This window comes from Cervus canadensis, chromosome 32 (genome assembly GCF_019320065.1).
Source record: "Cervus canadensis isolate Bull #8, Minnesota chromosome 32, ASM1932006v1, whole genome shotgun sequence".
Lineage (NCBI taxonomy): Eukaryota > Metazoa > Chordata > Mammalia > Artiodactyla > Cervidae > Cervus > Cervus canadensis.
Genome location: NC_057417.1, coordinates 4,114,602 through 4,131,677, shown reverse-complemented (window position 1 = coordinate 4,131,677; position 17,076 = coordinate 4,114,602).

Below are 17,076 nucleotides of genomic sequence, written 5' to 3'. Positions count from 1 at the left end.
AGTACATGCACATTCATGAAGGGGCTTGGGCAAAGGAAAATTCAGCATAGCATTGGGACCAAGGTCAACAGAGTCCAAGCTTTAGTTGATTGAAATCAGGAAAGTTGACATCATCATTCCACCTTCCACCTAGGTGGGAGCCTTAGTTTCTATAGAACTCAAAGAAATAGCGACTGTTATGTACATCCCTTGAGGAGGAAGTGGGATTCCGTTTTATTGCTAAACTATTGTTTCTTGACTGCCTTTCCTTTGCTCCTGCATTTCTTCACTTCCCTTAAGAACATTCATTACTGAGCCCTGTTCAAGGGCAAGCCTTGTGGCCAGGCCTAGATCACAAGATGGCTTTAGGCTAAAAATGGATTCTTCAGATCTGTAATATTTTGTTAAAGAAAGAAAAAAAAGACAAGATGCAGGATATTGCAGGTTTTATGCCACAGTTGTATGTTAAAAAATAGAAGAGAGAAAATGCACTTGTTAATGTATAGAGAAGACTCTTGAGAGTCCTTTGGACTGCAAGGAGATCCAACCAGTCCATCCTAAAGGGTGTTCATTGGTAGGACTGATGTTGAAGCTGAAACTCCAATATTTTGGCCACCTGATGCGAAGAGCTGACTCATTTGAAAAGACCCTGATGCTGGGAAAGATTGAGGGCAGGAGGAGAAGAGGATGAGATGGTTGGATGGCATCATCGACTCAATGGACAAGGGTTTGGGTGAACTCCAGGAGTTGGTGATGGACAGGGACGCCTGGCATGCTGTGGTTCATGGGGTTGCAAAGAGTCAGACATGACTGAGCAACTGAACTGAATGTATAGAACTCTCTGGAAGGACCCAGCAGGAACTGGTAAGAGTGGTTTCATCTGGGGAAAACAATTGAATAAGGCACCAGAGTTGTGAAGGAAAGCCCATGTTCACTTAATGAAACCATACAACTCACACTGGGACTTGAACCCACTGTCTTTTAATTGAGATTGCACACCTCTCCTCATCTTCTCTGGTGACTTGAGGGGTAAAGAATCTGCCTGCAATACAGGAGACCTGAGTTCAATCCCTGGGTCCGGAAGGTCCCTTGGAGAAGGGCATGGCAACCCACTCCAGTATTCTTGCCTGGAGAATTCCACGGACAGAGGACCCTGGTGGGCTTCAGTCCATGGTGTTGCAAAGAGTCGGACACAGTGAATGTCTAACATTTTCACCTGGTCTCAGGACTTCATGAAGTTCAGGTTCTTTATGTCTCATGGCAAAGAAAATTCAATGAGAGACAAAGTGATAGAAGTGAATTTATTTAGAGACATATACATTCCATAGATAGAGTGTTGGCCATCTCAGATGGTGAAAGTCCGTGAAATATGGGGTGGTTCATTTTTATGAGCTGGGTAACTTCATAGGCTAATGAGTGGAAGGATTCCAGGAATTGGGCCACCGCCCAATTTTGTCCTTTGATGGTCAACCTTGGAACTGTCATGGGGCTGGTGGGTGGGTGTCACTTAGCTCATGCTAATGTATTACAATGAGTGTATACTGAGGTCAAGATCTACTGGGAGTTGAATCATCCGCCATCTTGGACCTAATTGGTTCTAACCAGTTAGTCACGTCATTCTTTTAAAGGTTATGCCCTGCCCACTTCTCTCCTGTTTCTGTACCACTTGAATTTTGTTCTGGGGCATATGTTCATTCAAAAGTAGTTTATAAGTGAAAGGGCCAAGAAGTCTGGGTGTAATACTGGCAGCTTGTCAAGGATGAGGTCACGGTGCTGTTGGGGAAAAGAAACATGAAAAGGTGTTTGGACACTTTGCAGATGAGAGAAGAGAGACCTATAAAGGCCAAGGATATGAGACCCTTGAAAACTGGCAGTATATCTTGTCAAAAGCAAAGACCACCGCTCCCTCTAGTATTCCTCATCAAAGTGGGTGTCAACTGTGATTGAACAATAGCCATTTTGAGTAGTTGCCTAATGTCAACTGGGAAAAAAAAAAAGCACAACCTAAAAGTTGCATTATATTTTATCTGAGGCCCTGACTGAGGACTATAAACCCCGACATAGCTTCTCAGATAGGTTTGAGGAATTGTTCCAAAGAGGTAAGAGAGGAGCCAGGATGTTTAAGAGTTTTTGTTGGGAAAAAAAAAATGTAATTGAATATCAAAAGATCACTGCAAATCACAATGCTGACTTTAAAAAAATGCACGGTGTGAGGATTTGTTGTTGCTGTTTAGTCACTCAGCCATGTCAGACTCTCTGCAACCCCAAAGACTGTAGCCCCCCTGGGCTCCCCTGTCCATGGGATTCTCCAGGAGGCAAGAATACTGGAATGGGTTGCCATTTCCTACTCCAGGGGATCTTCCCAACCCAGGGATCGAACCCTCATCTCTTGTATCTCTTGCATTGGCAGGAGGATTCTTTTTACCAACTGAGCTGCCAGGAAAGCCCCAAAATGACTCCTTTAATAGACAACTTACCTCCGGCCGGTATTACAATAGAGAAGAACAAATCTGACCCCATGTTGGATCTGTTTCTTTAACTTTGTATTCTATTGCCTTTGCTACAAGTTAATCACGAAAGGAATGTTGCCTATAAGCTTCAATTATAAATTTAGAGGCCCATCTCTGGGAACCCTGCCTCCCATAGAATGAGCCTTAAGCTAAAATACCTTTGTTGATCTTACAGGAAACATCCTGACCTGGCCCACCTGTGAAGGACTGCAGGCGGAAAAAAAGGAGTCTCCAGAGTCTCCACAGAATGAGGATTTGATGCCTCTTCCCCATTCCCTTTTAGCAGAAAAGCCTGAATTCTACCTTAGGGAAGATGATTTGGAGGGGCCACTAGTTCACCATCCTCGGTCTGCTGGCTTTCCAGATAACGTCGCTATTCCTTACTCAACAACTCATCTCTTGATTTATTGCCCTGTTGTGCCCTGAATTTCACCTGGACTCCCCTCTGGGGCAGCCGCAGTGGCTGGCGGTCAACAACATTCTTTATGTAATGAAATGACATGACAGGCAGGTTTTTTTTTTTTTCTGTCTACAAACATTTTACAGTATGACAACCCTGCTTACACCCAGAGTCCAGACTTCTAGGCTCTGGGTTTAGGATTCCCCATCCCCTACCCCACCGGCCCCCACCAAGTTCCTGCTTTGCTTTTTCCAGGGTCCTTTTATTTTATTTATTTTTCAATTATTTTTATTAGTTGGAGGCTAATTACTTCGCAACATTGCAGTGGGTTTTGTCATACATTGATATGAATCAGCCATGGAGTTACATGTATTCCCCATCCCGATCCCCCCTCCCACCTCCCGCCCCACCTGATTCCCCTGGGTCTTCCCAGTGCACCTGGCCCGAGCACGTGTCTCATGCATCCCACCTGGGCCGGTGGTCTGTTTCACCATGGATAATATACATGCTGTTCTCTCGAAACATCCCACCCTCGCCTTCTCCCACAGAGTCCAAAAGTCTGTCCAGGGTCCTTTTAAAAATAACCAGTTAGGGCTTCCCTGCTGGCTCAGTGGTAAAGAATCCACCTGCCAACACAGGAGACACGGGTTGGATCCCTGATCCAGGAAGATCCCACTTACCTCGGAGCAACTAAGGCCATGTACCACGACTGCTGAAGCCCATGTGCCCTAGATGTTGGGCTCTGTGACGAGAAGCCACCCCAACGAGAAGCCCACGTACTGCAACCAGAGAAAAGCCTGAGCAGCAACGAACACCCCAGCACAGCCAAAAATAAATTAGAGAAAGAAACACTTAACCTAAGTCAGGTAAATGTACCTGGTTTACTTCAACCTTTTTCTGCAGTCTTATGCATCGTGGTTTCAGATGTACAATAATTTGTATAGTGGTTCATTCCCAAGTATGCCTTAAGCAGAACAAATTTTTTTCCATACAGTTCTTTGCCTTAAAAAATACATAATTTAAATTTAAGCAAACTTCTATTTTATATATTGGTAAACTACAAAGTAAAAAAAAAATGAACGTTTTGTGGTGTTTGTATTTTGCGTACTCAAGGTGAGAATTGTTTTAAATAAACCTATAGTATTTTATCTGAAAAAAGTAAATAATAACCAAAAATAAATAAATAGAAATAACCATAAATAAATAAATATAAACATAAATAAATAAAAATAACCACTTAGAGTTGAGCCTGGGAAAAGTGAGTGACCGCTGCCCCAGCCACAGGTCAGGAATCATACAGGTGCTCACTTTCTCTCTCCTGCTCGCTGTGACCTGGGGTAGAGGACTGTCCTTCCCCCATGAGAAATGGAATATTTCCTGCCATATCAGTAAACAATGGATGCCACAGTCATCAGTGATTGCAGCCACCACCAATGGTGACCCCTGAGAAGACTCAGGAGGGAAAGAATGCCCGCCATCTAACAGCCATCAGACTGCAGCCAGTCCCTACCGTGAGTCCTAAGGAAACCCAGGATGTGAAAACAGGATACTGGCCCCAGATACGAGATGTATACCAAAAGAATGATTTCAGTGAGCCCAGACTCCTGCATCTTCCCATACATAGAAAAGCTGTAAGTTCCTCAAAACACCTGATTTTCCTTTAATTAGCAATAATCTTTTGATATTCAGACTACCTACCTTTTGTTGCAAAAAAAAAAAATTTTTTTTTGCTTCCCTGGGATTTTTTTAAAATTTATTTTTTAATTGAATGTTGCAAATCTTCTATATAATCTGGCTCCCCCGCCACTTTGCCTCCTCAGAGCAGTTCTCTCAGGGTTACTTGAGATGCTGCCTCCCAGGCTTGGAGACCTAGAAATTCCCACCAAATTAAACATAAGTCTCAACTTTTAGGTCATCAATATTTTTTAAGTTGACACCCAGCTGATTGCAAAGCAGCCTGCCTCCACTGTTTCTGTAGATAATATATTTGTGACTTGACTTCATTTGCGCGAATGTATGGAAATTGTACCTTTATTCAAAACAACCCTAGATTTTCTCCCCAGTGGGAGCTTGGGCCTATTTCAGACAATCATAATCTGCATATTCTAAATTTCATACACCACCTTCACCCCTCCCCACCCCCAGACACCATTTCACAATCAAAGATCCAATCCCCCTTCCAGCTGATGTCAGGAGCCCAGCTTCAGCTGGGAGTGAGCAAGCTGAGCTGCCTGGTCAAGCAACCAGCCAGCCTCATATGAAAGGAGTTAAACTTTGCATCACTTCCTACAGTCAGTAAAGCATTGACTTGCCCCCTGGGAACCAGCACCCTGAGAGGGATCAGCCCAGATGTGAGGCTTTTCTCACTTACTTAGGGAGCCCCCCAAAAAAGTCTACGGCAGTTTATGGACCCTAAGCCGGAGGGGTGGGTGGGGAGTGGAGGCTCTGAGTCCAGTGGGGTCACAGCAGGGGCACCCGAGGCAGACCCCTGCCCTCGACCCCAGATAAAGCGGAGGAACGCAGGCTTGCAGAGCAGCCTGGGGGCCCTGGGCCCTGGTCTGCAGTTCCCCTCAGAGACTGCAATTCATTGGCTGTCCCCAAACACGCCAGGGAGCACAGCTCCTCTCCTCCTCCCCCAGGGATGGGGCTGGGGCGCTGTCAGCTAGGGACTTTGTAATCACTTGACCAGGCCTGAAAAAAATTTACACTTGGGCTTCTCGAGGACCCAGAGTCCTCAGCCCAGGGTCTGCTGAAGGAGACCGCTCAACATTCTCACTTGGCCCCAGAACGAAGGCGTCCACCCCTTGGGTTTTTCTAGCATAGCCCCGCTTCACACCCATTGCCTGGTATAATCATAAACAAAAGCCCCTTTTACCCTCCAAAGCTCCAACCTCGGCTTGCCACCATAATAAAAGACTTCCCACTGACAAATGGTGCCCAGCTAATTCTTTCTTGAACAGCTGCTACAATGAGTAGTCGTTTTAGACCCATGAATTCCTTAGAAAATGGTAGGCATCACAGAAGAATGGATAAATGAGATGTGGTATATCCACACAAGGGAAAATTATCTGCATCCAGAGGAACGCAGTACCAGCACGTGTCACAAGGATAGACCTCAGAAATGTGCAAAGAGAAAAGCCAGATGCAAAAACCCACATACTATACAATTCCACCAACTCAACGGACATGAGTTTGAGCATACTCCGGGAGACAGTGAAGGACAGGAAAGCCTGGCATGCTGCAGTCCATGGGGTCACAAAGAGTCAGACACAACTGAGCAAGTACAAGTATACACGTGTACAATTCCAAGCATAAGAAAAGCCCAGAATGGGCCAATCTGTATAGACAACATAGCTTAGTGGTCGGTTAAGTCTAGGAGTGGATGGGTGTCTTTTGTGGGGTAAGAGAAATGTTGTTAAGACGGATTGTGGTGATAGTTGCAAAATTCTGTGAATATACTAAAAAAAACACAAAACTGAATTGTACACTTTAAAAGGGTGGATAACATGGTATGTAAATTACATCTCAATAAAGCTGTTACCAAAAGCAAACAAACAAGTTCTTACCCAGAAGTTCTTACCCTGTCAGTGGCTGCTTGCAGAGGAAATTCCTCAGTGGTGTCTGAGCATGTCTCTGTATTTGGCAGACTGGTCCTGGCAGAACTTTCTCCCCCACCACCCGCTACTCAGAGACCATCAGCCACTGCTCCAGCATCTCAGCTTTCTATTAACCTGGTCCCAACTTCCATCTCCTCCAAACAGACACACCTGCGCGGTATTCCATTCACAACAGCTGCGAGCTAATAAGTGAGCTCACGTGAGGACCATCACCCATGCCCAAGCATTTATTTGTTTCTGCTTTCAGGGGATGGGCCCCATTAATCGTGACCCAAGGAAGAAATGCTTTGCCTCGGGTCAGTGAATATAAATGTAAATGTGGCATTCTCGGGCCAGGCAGGGAGGGAGGTGACCCCCATGGCCCACCTATGAAAGGAATGTGGGGGCTTCCACAAGACTGCAGAGGTGGCTCCATCCTCATGTAAGCCAAGTGGGCTGACGCAGATCATGCCTGACAGCAGATGGCAGGGAGGGGGCCCAGGTGGCCAGTTCTTGTGCTTTAGCCCAGCAGTCCCCAACCTCCAGGATCTAATACCTGATGCTCTGAGGTGGCGCTGACATAATAATACTAGAAGTAAAGTGCACAATGGCTTCCTTGGTGGCTCAGACGGTAAAGAACCTGACTGCAATGCGGGAGACTCAGACTCAATATCTGGGTCAGGAAGATCCCCTGGAGAAGGCAATGACAACCCACTCCAGTCTTCTTCCTGGAGAATTCCATGGACAGAGGAGGCTGGCGGGCTACAGTCCTTGGGGTCGCAAACAGTCCAAAACAACTGAGCAACACACACAAGATGAACAATAAAGGTGATGCTCTTGAATCATCCTCAAACCATCCTCCCCACTCCCCAGTCAATGGAAAATTGTCTTCCGCAAAACTTGTCCCTAGTGCCAAAAAGTTGGGGACTGCTAGTTTAATCTACCTGCTAGGTTATTCTGATCCTGTTTATCAAAGCTGGAAACTGCCTGGTCCTGAGACTCCTGTGTTAGGGAAAACAGACTGAAATCACTCATCCTGGCCAGGCACCATAGTATTGTAACTATTTACATGAGTTATTTTACAACAGGAGAGTCTAGTAAGGAACACGGAACTAAGGAGCCACCACCAACCAGAAGAGTTTGGGAAAGGACAAAAGGAGACACCACGCGTCTTACCACCTCCTTCTCGCGGGCATCCATCTTGGTTGAGCAACGCGTGCCCCACCAGGAAGGACCCTGAGTCAGAGTGATTGACCAGACAACCAGGGAACTAATCACATCACCATAAAACCCAATACCGCAAGCCACACGGCAGAGCAGTTCTCCTGGGTTCCCACACCCTCCTGCTCTCCACCCGGGCACCCCTTCCCAATAAAGTCTCTTGCTTTGTCAGCACGTGTGTCTCCTCGGACAATTTATGTCAGAATATTAGACAAGAGCCCACTCTTAGGCCCTGGAAGGGGTCCCCCTTCCTGCAACACTTGAATGCCAAGCCTGTGTCCTGAAGGATTTCCTAGCTCACCCAGGAGCTTGCCTCTGATACCCTAAGAGAGCCAGTCCGTGGAATGTTCCAGCATGTTCTGGCATGTTCCAGACCCTTCCCTCTGTGCATTTCCCAGCACAGACTTTAAGAGCGGGACGGATCAGCGTGGCTCTTTTTGGAGAAGAGAGGAACTCAGCCCAGGAAGCTGAAATGATATACCTCAGCCATACAGCAGGTTGCACGTGGCTCAGTCGGTTCTTGATGAAGCTGTTTTCAGTTTTTCTGCTTCTCAGATTCAACAAGCTCATATGGCATACTTACTGTAACCCGGCACTGTACCAGTTCCAAAGACAGCAGTACTGAGGTTCAGCCCTCAAATTCTACCCTTGCTTCTAAAATATTACTTAATTACATGTTATGTTTCTTATTACACTGAATGGTCATGACCTCATTTACAGATCCAATTTAGGCTGCATTCACGATTCAGTCCAGTCCCTTCCTACCAACTATCACTTTATACAAATTGGCACTTTAAAAAAAAAAAAAAAAACTGAGATGAAACTCTTCTAACATAAAATTAGCTATTGTAAGCCAGTGGGAGTTTGCTGCATGACTCAGGGCACCCAAAATGGGTGCTCTGTGAAAACCAAGAGGGATGGGAAGTGGGTACAGGAGGGAGGGGGCATGCATATACCCAAGGCCAATTCATGTTGATGTATGGCAAAAACCGTCACAATATTGTAATTATCCTACAACTAAAAATAAAATATAAATTTAAAAAATTAGCTGTTGTAAACAAGTCAATGGCATTTGGTACATTTTATGATGTATAACCACCCCCTCTATCTAGTTCCAGAACATTTTCATCACTCCCAGAGGAGACCCCATGTCCATTAAGCACTCTCCCTCCCCACCTGCTTCTTGGCAACCAATCTGCGCTCAGCCTCTATAAAGTTATCTATCCTGGACATTTCACATCAGTGGAATCATGTAGGACCTGGCCTTTGTGGCTGGCTTCTTTCACTGAATGCCATGTTCTCAAGGTTCATCTGCATGGTAGCCGGAGTCTGTGCTCCATTCCTCTTGATGGAAATGGGTGTTTTAAAAAAAATGTTTTAATTTGATTATTTGGCTGCACCAAGTCTTAGTTGCGGCATGTGGGATCCAGTTCCCTGACCAGGGATCGAACCCCAGCCCCCTGCATTAGGAGTATGGAGTCTTAGCCACTGAACAACAAGGGAGTCTTGGAAATGGGCATATTTTATGTTTTAAAGACAGGTGCAACCCACTCCAGTATTCTTGCCTGGAAAATCCCATGGACAGAGCCTGGTGGGCTACATACAGTCCAAGAGGTCACAGAGAGTCAGACATGACTGAGCAACTGTGCACTCACGTGGGCAGTGAAGGTCACCCCAACCCCCAGACACAGGAAACGCTGGGTTCAGCCCAGGTACTTAGCCCAGGGGGTTCTCAGCGGGGCGACTCTGTCCCCGGGGGAACACTGAGCAACATCTGGAGTGTTTGGTTGTCGTGACTGGGGCATGTGCTTCTGGTATCTAGTGAGTAGGGGTCAAGGATGCTCCTCAACATCCGACAAGGCACAGGACAGCCCCCACCCAAGAAAAGATCTGGACCCAGATGCCGAGAGTGCCGAGAGTGGGGACCCTCCCTTGGGCTGACTTCAGTTCCTTCTCTCGGGCTGATCTGGCCCAGGTCATATGGAGCAGCATTTCTTAAACTCACCTACCCTCAGGAACCTGGCTGCTTTTATATAAAAATACATATTCCTGGGGCCCTTCCCAGGCCTTCTGAATCCGAATCTCCAGGCAAAAGCCCCAGAAATCTATATTTAATAAGACCAAGGTATATTTTATTATAGGATCAGAAGTCCTCACTGAGCTGTGGGTCGCTTGGCAGCTTATTCTGTGTCTCTGTTATTATTTTATCTGTAAAATGGTGAAGATGTCTTTCTTTTCCATCTGGAAGAGTTCTTGTCTTGGAGGAGGCTATAGAAGTGTTCTACACAAGGTAACTTTATCATAACATGCAAAACAATCCTAAAATGATGAAGTTCTTACTTAAATTCCTCAAGACCAAGGAGACTGTCTCCTTGCACACTGTTGCTGTTACTCAGAGGCTAAGTTGGGTCCAACTCTTTTGTGATCCTGAGGACCATAGCCTGTCAAGTTCCTCTGTCCATCAGATTTCCCAGGCAAGAATACTGGAGTGGATTGCCATTTCCTTCTCCAGGGAACTCTTCCTGAACCAAGGATCCAACCCACATCTCCTGCGTTGGCAGGCTAATTATTTACCACTGAACCACCTTGGAAGACCTCCCTACACATTACATACTCAGTAAACCTTTACTGAAAGAAAGCAGGCAAGATTGATTCTATCCCATAAACAGTAGACCAGGGCCTTTGACCTGAATCCATGTGTAGACTTCCCTGGGTCCCTCTGTCCTTAAAACTATTCCTATATTGAAAGGTATATTTTAAGGCTGTATTGATAGGAAGAGCAATATAGTCCAGGTTGGATTCATTATTATATGTTCATTATTATTTTATTCAGGCTTTTCCCTCCTATTAAAAAAATTTAGGGCTTCCCTGGTGGCTCAGTGGTAAAGAAACCTGCCAATTCAGGAGATACAGGTTTGATTTCTGGTGGTCCAGGAAGATCCCAAATGCTACAGAGCAACTAAGCTCATGTACCACACTATTGAACCTGTGCTCTAGACCCAGGGGTCTGCAGCAACTGCAGCTATTTAAGTCTGCACGCCCCAGAGCCTGTGCTCCGCGACAAGAGAGGCCACCGCAATGAGTAGCCCCTCCGCTGTCTGCAACTAGAGAAAAGCCCACACAGCAACAAACACCCAGCATGGCCAAACATAAATAAAATTTAAAAAATATTTTTAAAATCATACATTTCCCCGAGCCCCTAAAAATATCAAATGCCCCTGGTGCCCAGTAGGGAAGTTGGCCCCACCCTGGGAGGTTCTGATCCAGTTGGTCTGGGGTGTGGCCAGACTGCACAGGTTTATAAAGGCTCCCCCCAGCCCAGGCTGAGTGCAATGGCCAGGTCTGGTCCTGCAGTGGAGGGTTCAGTAAGAGTCTTTCTCAAGCAGAGTCACCTGTCTACCATGGGAAGTGACTAACAAGGTCAGGGAGGCCAGGCATGTCCACGCCCATGGCATATTCCAAGCAGCTTACGTGTAGGAAGTGGAAAAACCACTGATCTCACCTTCTCAGTCCCTGAGATCAGCAAGGGGCCAGCCATCGCCCTGCTGGGTTGGTTGGCTTGAAGTCCTTGGCGGCCTCTCAAGCTCGGGGACTGAAGGGAAACCTGGAGGGCACGCAGCGCTGAGTAGCTCTGTCACTTCTTTCCCCTGCACGCGCGTGCACACACACACACACACACACACAGAACCACTCACCCTGACTACAGAGAAACACACATCACAGACACCTAGAACCACCTCTCCCCAAATAGCCACCAACACACCCGCATACACACACAAGTCCAGCCCCCCATGCGCCCTCACAGACTACGCACCAACACACACACACACACGGATGAAGCCCTGAGCTCATCTACAACTTTAGGACAGAGGGCGGGAAGAAGATGAAATGAGGAAGAAAATACCTAGTTAGAAAAACCACAAAGCAGGAAAAAGTAAACCAATACAACCACAACTTACGTGTGGAATCTATAAAGTAAACAAAAGAATATAACAAAACAGAAACACACTCACAGACACAGAGAACAAACTAGTGGTTAGTCGTCCGGAGAAGGAAGTGGGGAGGGACAAGACGGGGCAAGGGATTAAGAGGTACCACCTACTAAGTATAAAACAAATAAGCTACAAGGATATGCTGGGCAGCACAGGAATATAACCCATACTTTATCATAATACAATTTATTGAATCACTGTTACACAACTGAAACTAGTTGTAAATCAACCGTGTATGTGTGCATTCAGTCAGTTGTGTCTGACTCTTTGCAATCCCGTGGACTGTAGCCCACCAGGCTCTTCTGTCCAGGGGATTTTCCAGGCAAGAATACTGGAGTGGGTTGCCATTTCCTACTCCAGGGGATCTCCTGGACCCAGGGTTTGAACGCATCACTCTTATGTTCATTGAACCTTTCACTCTTAGGTCTCCTGCATTGGCAAGCAGATTCTTTATCACTAGCACCACCTGGGAAGCCCTAATTCACTATACATCCTTTAAAAAAAAAAAAAGTTAGGCCCTCAGTGAAACTAGAGAAAGTGTCTCTAAATCACATCATTGCAGGCAGCGGTGATCAGATTCCACGGATGAAGCCGATGAGTTCAGAGCCCCCACCCCTATCCCACCCCCAACATCCCTCCCTGACACCCACCCCCAGCTGCTGGGAGCTCCCAGATGTATAAGGGTTTCACTTTCAAGCATGTGCAGAAAGGGGAGACCTCAACCCACCGCCCTTCCATCAGGCTTATGATAAGGTTTTTATTTTCCTCCCACTTTAATTTTAGACGTGAACAAGAAATGCAGATTATGGCTTAGAAAACAACCTTAAAGAGTTGTTAGTGTTCTTACCTTCCCAGCTGTCTCTGCTGGGACAGCTCCCACCCCTCCCACAAAAAAGCAAAAGAAACATCCCCACTGAAAGCGAAAAAGTAGTGAAAGTGTTAAGTCACTCAGTCATGTCCAACTCTTTGCAACCCTATAGCCTGTAGCCTGCCAGGCTCCGCTGTCCACGGGATTCTACAGGCAAGAACACTGGAGTGGGTAACCATTTCCTTCTCCAGGGGATCTTAATCCAGCGATCAAACCCCAGTTTCCTGAAGTATAGGTGGATTCTTAACCATCTGAGCTGCCAGGGAAACCCTAAGAACTGACTGTCAAATGTTTCTCACTTTCCCTTTTCTCCACCAAGTTCTTATTGAGGATACTCGGGTTCGAGGGGACCATGGGCAGGCGCCTGGGAGAAACTTGTGGCCCTCTGGGGCCAATGGGACATTTTCTACTGACCACACTTGGCCGGAATCCACCCACTTACTCGAAGCCAGCCTTGCCCTTCCTGGTATGGAGGGGAAATCCGGAGACAGGAGCTAGAGAAAAGGGTTAGGTTTCATTCTTCCAAGAAAATGGAAGGCATCCAGTGATTCTACCCAGAGAGGGAGACAGAGCGAATGAAATCACACAAAGACACAGAACAGAAATGAACTTTCTAACACAGCTTTCAGACTCCTCTGGCATTCAAACATAAAGGCTGCCCCCTCGGCAGAAGAAAACATCAGAATGACTGGTTAATTTGAGAGGATGAGGAGCCCTTCCCCCACAAGTAAAATCACTACCATCGGCTATTTTCCTCCACTTTTCCCTCCTGGTGAGTAACAGGTTGGAAATGTTAGGTTTTCTTATTTGATGTCTCTCTCTCCCCTTCTACCATCAATGCCATGAGGCAGAGGACAGCGCTCCCACCCCTGCCCTTTACTCTTTCCCACGCTGGGCACACAGGTAAACAAAGGAGCAACAGCTGAACCTCTTAGAGAGGCCACTCAGGAGCTGAGATGCACCGTCCACCCCTCCTCATTTTTCAGGCTCAGTGGGAGCGAGGCAGGCGGTAGATGGGTCCCCCCAGGGTAAAGTGATGGGAGATTCATTCCCTGTGGTCCAAAACTCCAAGAGGAGACTAGCAGGACAATTACCGGAGAAGGCTAGGTCCTGCCCAGATCACATAAGTCTCTTTCCTGAAGTCGGGAGACCTCCCCAACCACACATACACAGAAAGGCTCCTTGGAGACCAAAGGGGAGTTATGTCAAGGGACGTTCCACCCAGAGGCCTTTTCGGTAGGATCCATCTTGGCTAAGAGAGGCGTGCGCACACATGGGAGGATCCTGAGATATACAAAATATGGAGAGTGAACCAGGCGAATCAAAATGATTGTCCGAAGGAAACCTGGAAGAAATGCCTCATAAAAGTGATTCAAGCTGCCGCGAGGGCACGACCCTCTACCTGAGTCCACGCGTGTATCTATCCACACGCACTGCACTTGTTCTTCCCTCTTAATAAGTACTTCACTTTGTCCACTACTTCCTGACTTTGGGGGAATTCTTTTCTGCAGGAGCCGAAGGGCCGGGGCCCTTGTCACTGTCCACCAGCTGCTTTCACCACAGCGACCTGGCCTCAATCTCTGGCTAGGAAGCCAAGCCTCGCTGCAAGCCGAGGCCACCCGAGATCAGGAGGAGAGGACTGAGTGGGGTTCAGATCAGCTGCGGAATCCGGGGCAGGCCAGCCCAGGGCGCAGGTCTTCTTGCTCCAAGTCCAGCTCTGTCGCCACCAGGCTGCTCCAAACAGTTCACGCTGCAGAACGGAGCAGAGTTCTCCAGGCCAGAGCAGTTCCAAATGGTAGTTTAGGCCAGAAACGGCTTTACGAAGCCATTGAGGGAATTCCCCAGTGGGCCAATGGCTAAGACTTTGTGCTCCCGATGAAGGAGACCTGGGTTCAATCCCTGGTCAGGGAACTAGATCCCATATGCTGCAACTAAGAGTTCACATGCCTCAACCAAAGATCCTGAGTGCTGCAACTAAGACTCTGATGCAGTCAAATAAATAAACAATTTTTTTTGTAAAAAACCCCAAAACTTAAAAAAGAAGACGCTATCAGGCAGTTGCTCAAGAAGCTAAACTGAACTACCATGTGACCCAGCAATTCCAACCCAAAGAGAACTGGAAACATACACCCACACAGAAAACTGTCAATAAATGATCAGAGCAGGCTTATTCACAATCACCAAAATGTGGACAAGACTCCCGGGGGCCACCCATGGACAAAGAGACAAAGCGCAGCATACCCCTACAATGGAGTATTATTCAGCCACTGAAAGGAATGACGCCCTGAGAGCAAGCTACAACGTGGATGAACTTTGAAAACGTGATGCTCGGTTAAAGAAGCCAGATGCAAATGGTCATGTAGTACGATTATGTCTATATGAAGTATCCAGAATAGGTAATTCCAGAGAAACAGAAGGAAATGGATGGCTGCCAAGTGCTGGGGCAGGAGGAATGACGAGACACTGCTTAATGGGTACGGAGTGTTATGTTGGGCTGATAGAAATGCTTTGGAACTCGATACAAAGGTGGAGGGTTGCCCAGCACTGTGCATGCACCAGGTGTCACTGGATTATACACTTTAATGTTACACGACTGAGGTTTCAATTAACATATACACACCACTATACATAAAACAGATCATCAACAAACCCACTGTATAGTATAGGGAGCTGTACTTCATACTCTGTAAGAGCCTGTAAGGGAAAAGGCTCTGATTCTTTTTCAGATCAGATGTATGCATATGCGTAACTGAATCACTCTACTGTATGCCAGAAGCTAACACATCTGTTGTTGTACACAACAATATACACAACTATGTTGTGTTGTACACAACTATAGTTGTAACACAACTATTATAAGACAACTAACTGTAAAGCAACTATTCTCCAATGTAAAATTTTTAAAAAATGTTACATGAATTTTAGCTTAAAGGAAACAATAAAGAACCTACTGGAAAATGGAACTGAAGAGCCTATTTGCAGGGCAGGAACAGAGACACAGACACAGAGAACAGATGTGTGGACACGGCGGGGGAAGAAGCCAGTGAGATGAACTGAGAGTGACACTGACGTGTGTACACCACCGCGTGTAAAGCAGACAGCTATCAGGAAGCAACTGCGCAGCTCAGGGATCTCAGCGCGGTGCCCTGTGATGTCCCAGAGGGGTGCAGTGCTGGGTCGATGCTCACGCTTTCCCGGCGGGGGTATCTGGCATCCAAGCTGTACAGCACCTGGGATACAGCAGAAGTCAACTGATGATACATGCATATGTACGGCTGAGTCCCTTTGCTGCTCACCTGAAACTATCATAACATCGCTAATCGGCTCTACCACCAATACAAAACAGCTTTTAAAAAATGACACATGAAAACCACGGATGTGCTAGACTAGAGGTTCCCAGATGTTGCCCTTGGCACTCACTTTGCACTGTGACCCCCCCGTAACACAGCATCTTCCCAGGACAGTCTGCTCCATGTCCTCTGCCTGCCTCTTGTCTGTAGAGAAACTTTAGCCAAGGAATAAATTTAATCAGAGAAGTGAGGAAAGGCAGATTCAAAGGAAGAGTCAAGCAAGACAAAATAGCAATAGTGAAGCCATTAAACAAAGTCAAGGGCCTTTAGTTTCTCAAGGGCTATCGGTAATATTCTGAGCCATATCCTTTGAGCTGTTTTGCAGACCCTAAAACCCCCATCAGGTGAAAGAATTTAACTGCATGATGACCAGACTGCAGCAATGACATAAGCTGCTCCAAATTACAAAATTCTGATAACCAGCCTCAAGCAAATGCTAGCAAACCAACCCTGGAATTTTGTACCTAAAGCAATCAAGATGATGTTCATCAGGCCACGGCACCAGCAGTTTCAAGGTGATGGTGGGAGTGGACTACTGTTCTGCATATAGTTCCGCCCACTACCTGTGCGTCCCTGAAACTCCCCTTTCAAAGCTCTTGCCCTGATCAACAGTGGGGAGTTGGGTTCTTCTTGAGCAACAAGCAGCTAAACCTAAACCCAGTAACATTCTCACACATACACAGCTATATAAACACAGGTTTTACAATCCTGTGTTCTCTGAAGACACCGATATGGCACACACGAGCTAGCCTGAGTCTGCCCACTTGAGAGACCAGGAACAAGATCGCCGAGACAGGGCAGTACTAAGAACAGGGTAAGTGCTGGGACTTCCCTGGTTAAGTGACCCAGCGGTTAAGATTCCGCACTTCCGTTGCCAGGAGCAAGGGTTCCATCCCTGATTGGGGAGCTAGGACCCTGCAGGCTGTGAGGCACGGCCCCAAAATCCAAACGAACAAAAAAAAAAGGAAGGGATATTATCTGAATAATAAAGAAATGAGCTGCCAAGCTATGCAAAGACATAGAGAACCTGAAATGCATATTCTTAAGTGAAAAAAGCCACTCTGAGAAGGCTGATTCCCCTGTGTATGTTTCCAACTCTACAGCAATCTGGGAGAGGCAAAGCTTTAGAGCCAGCAAGAACAGTGGCTAGGGGATAGGGG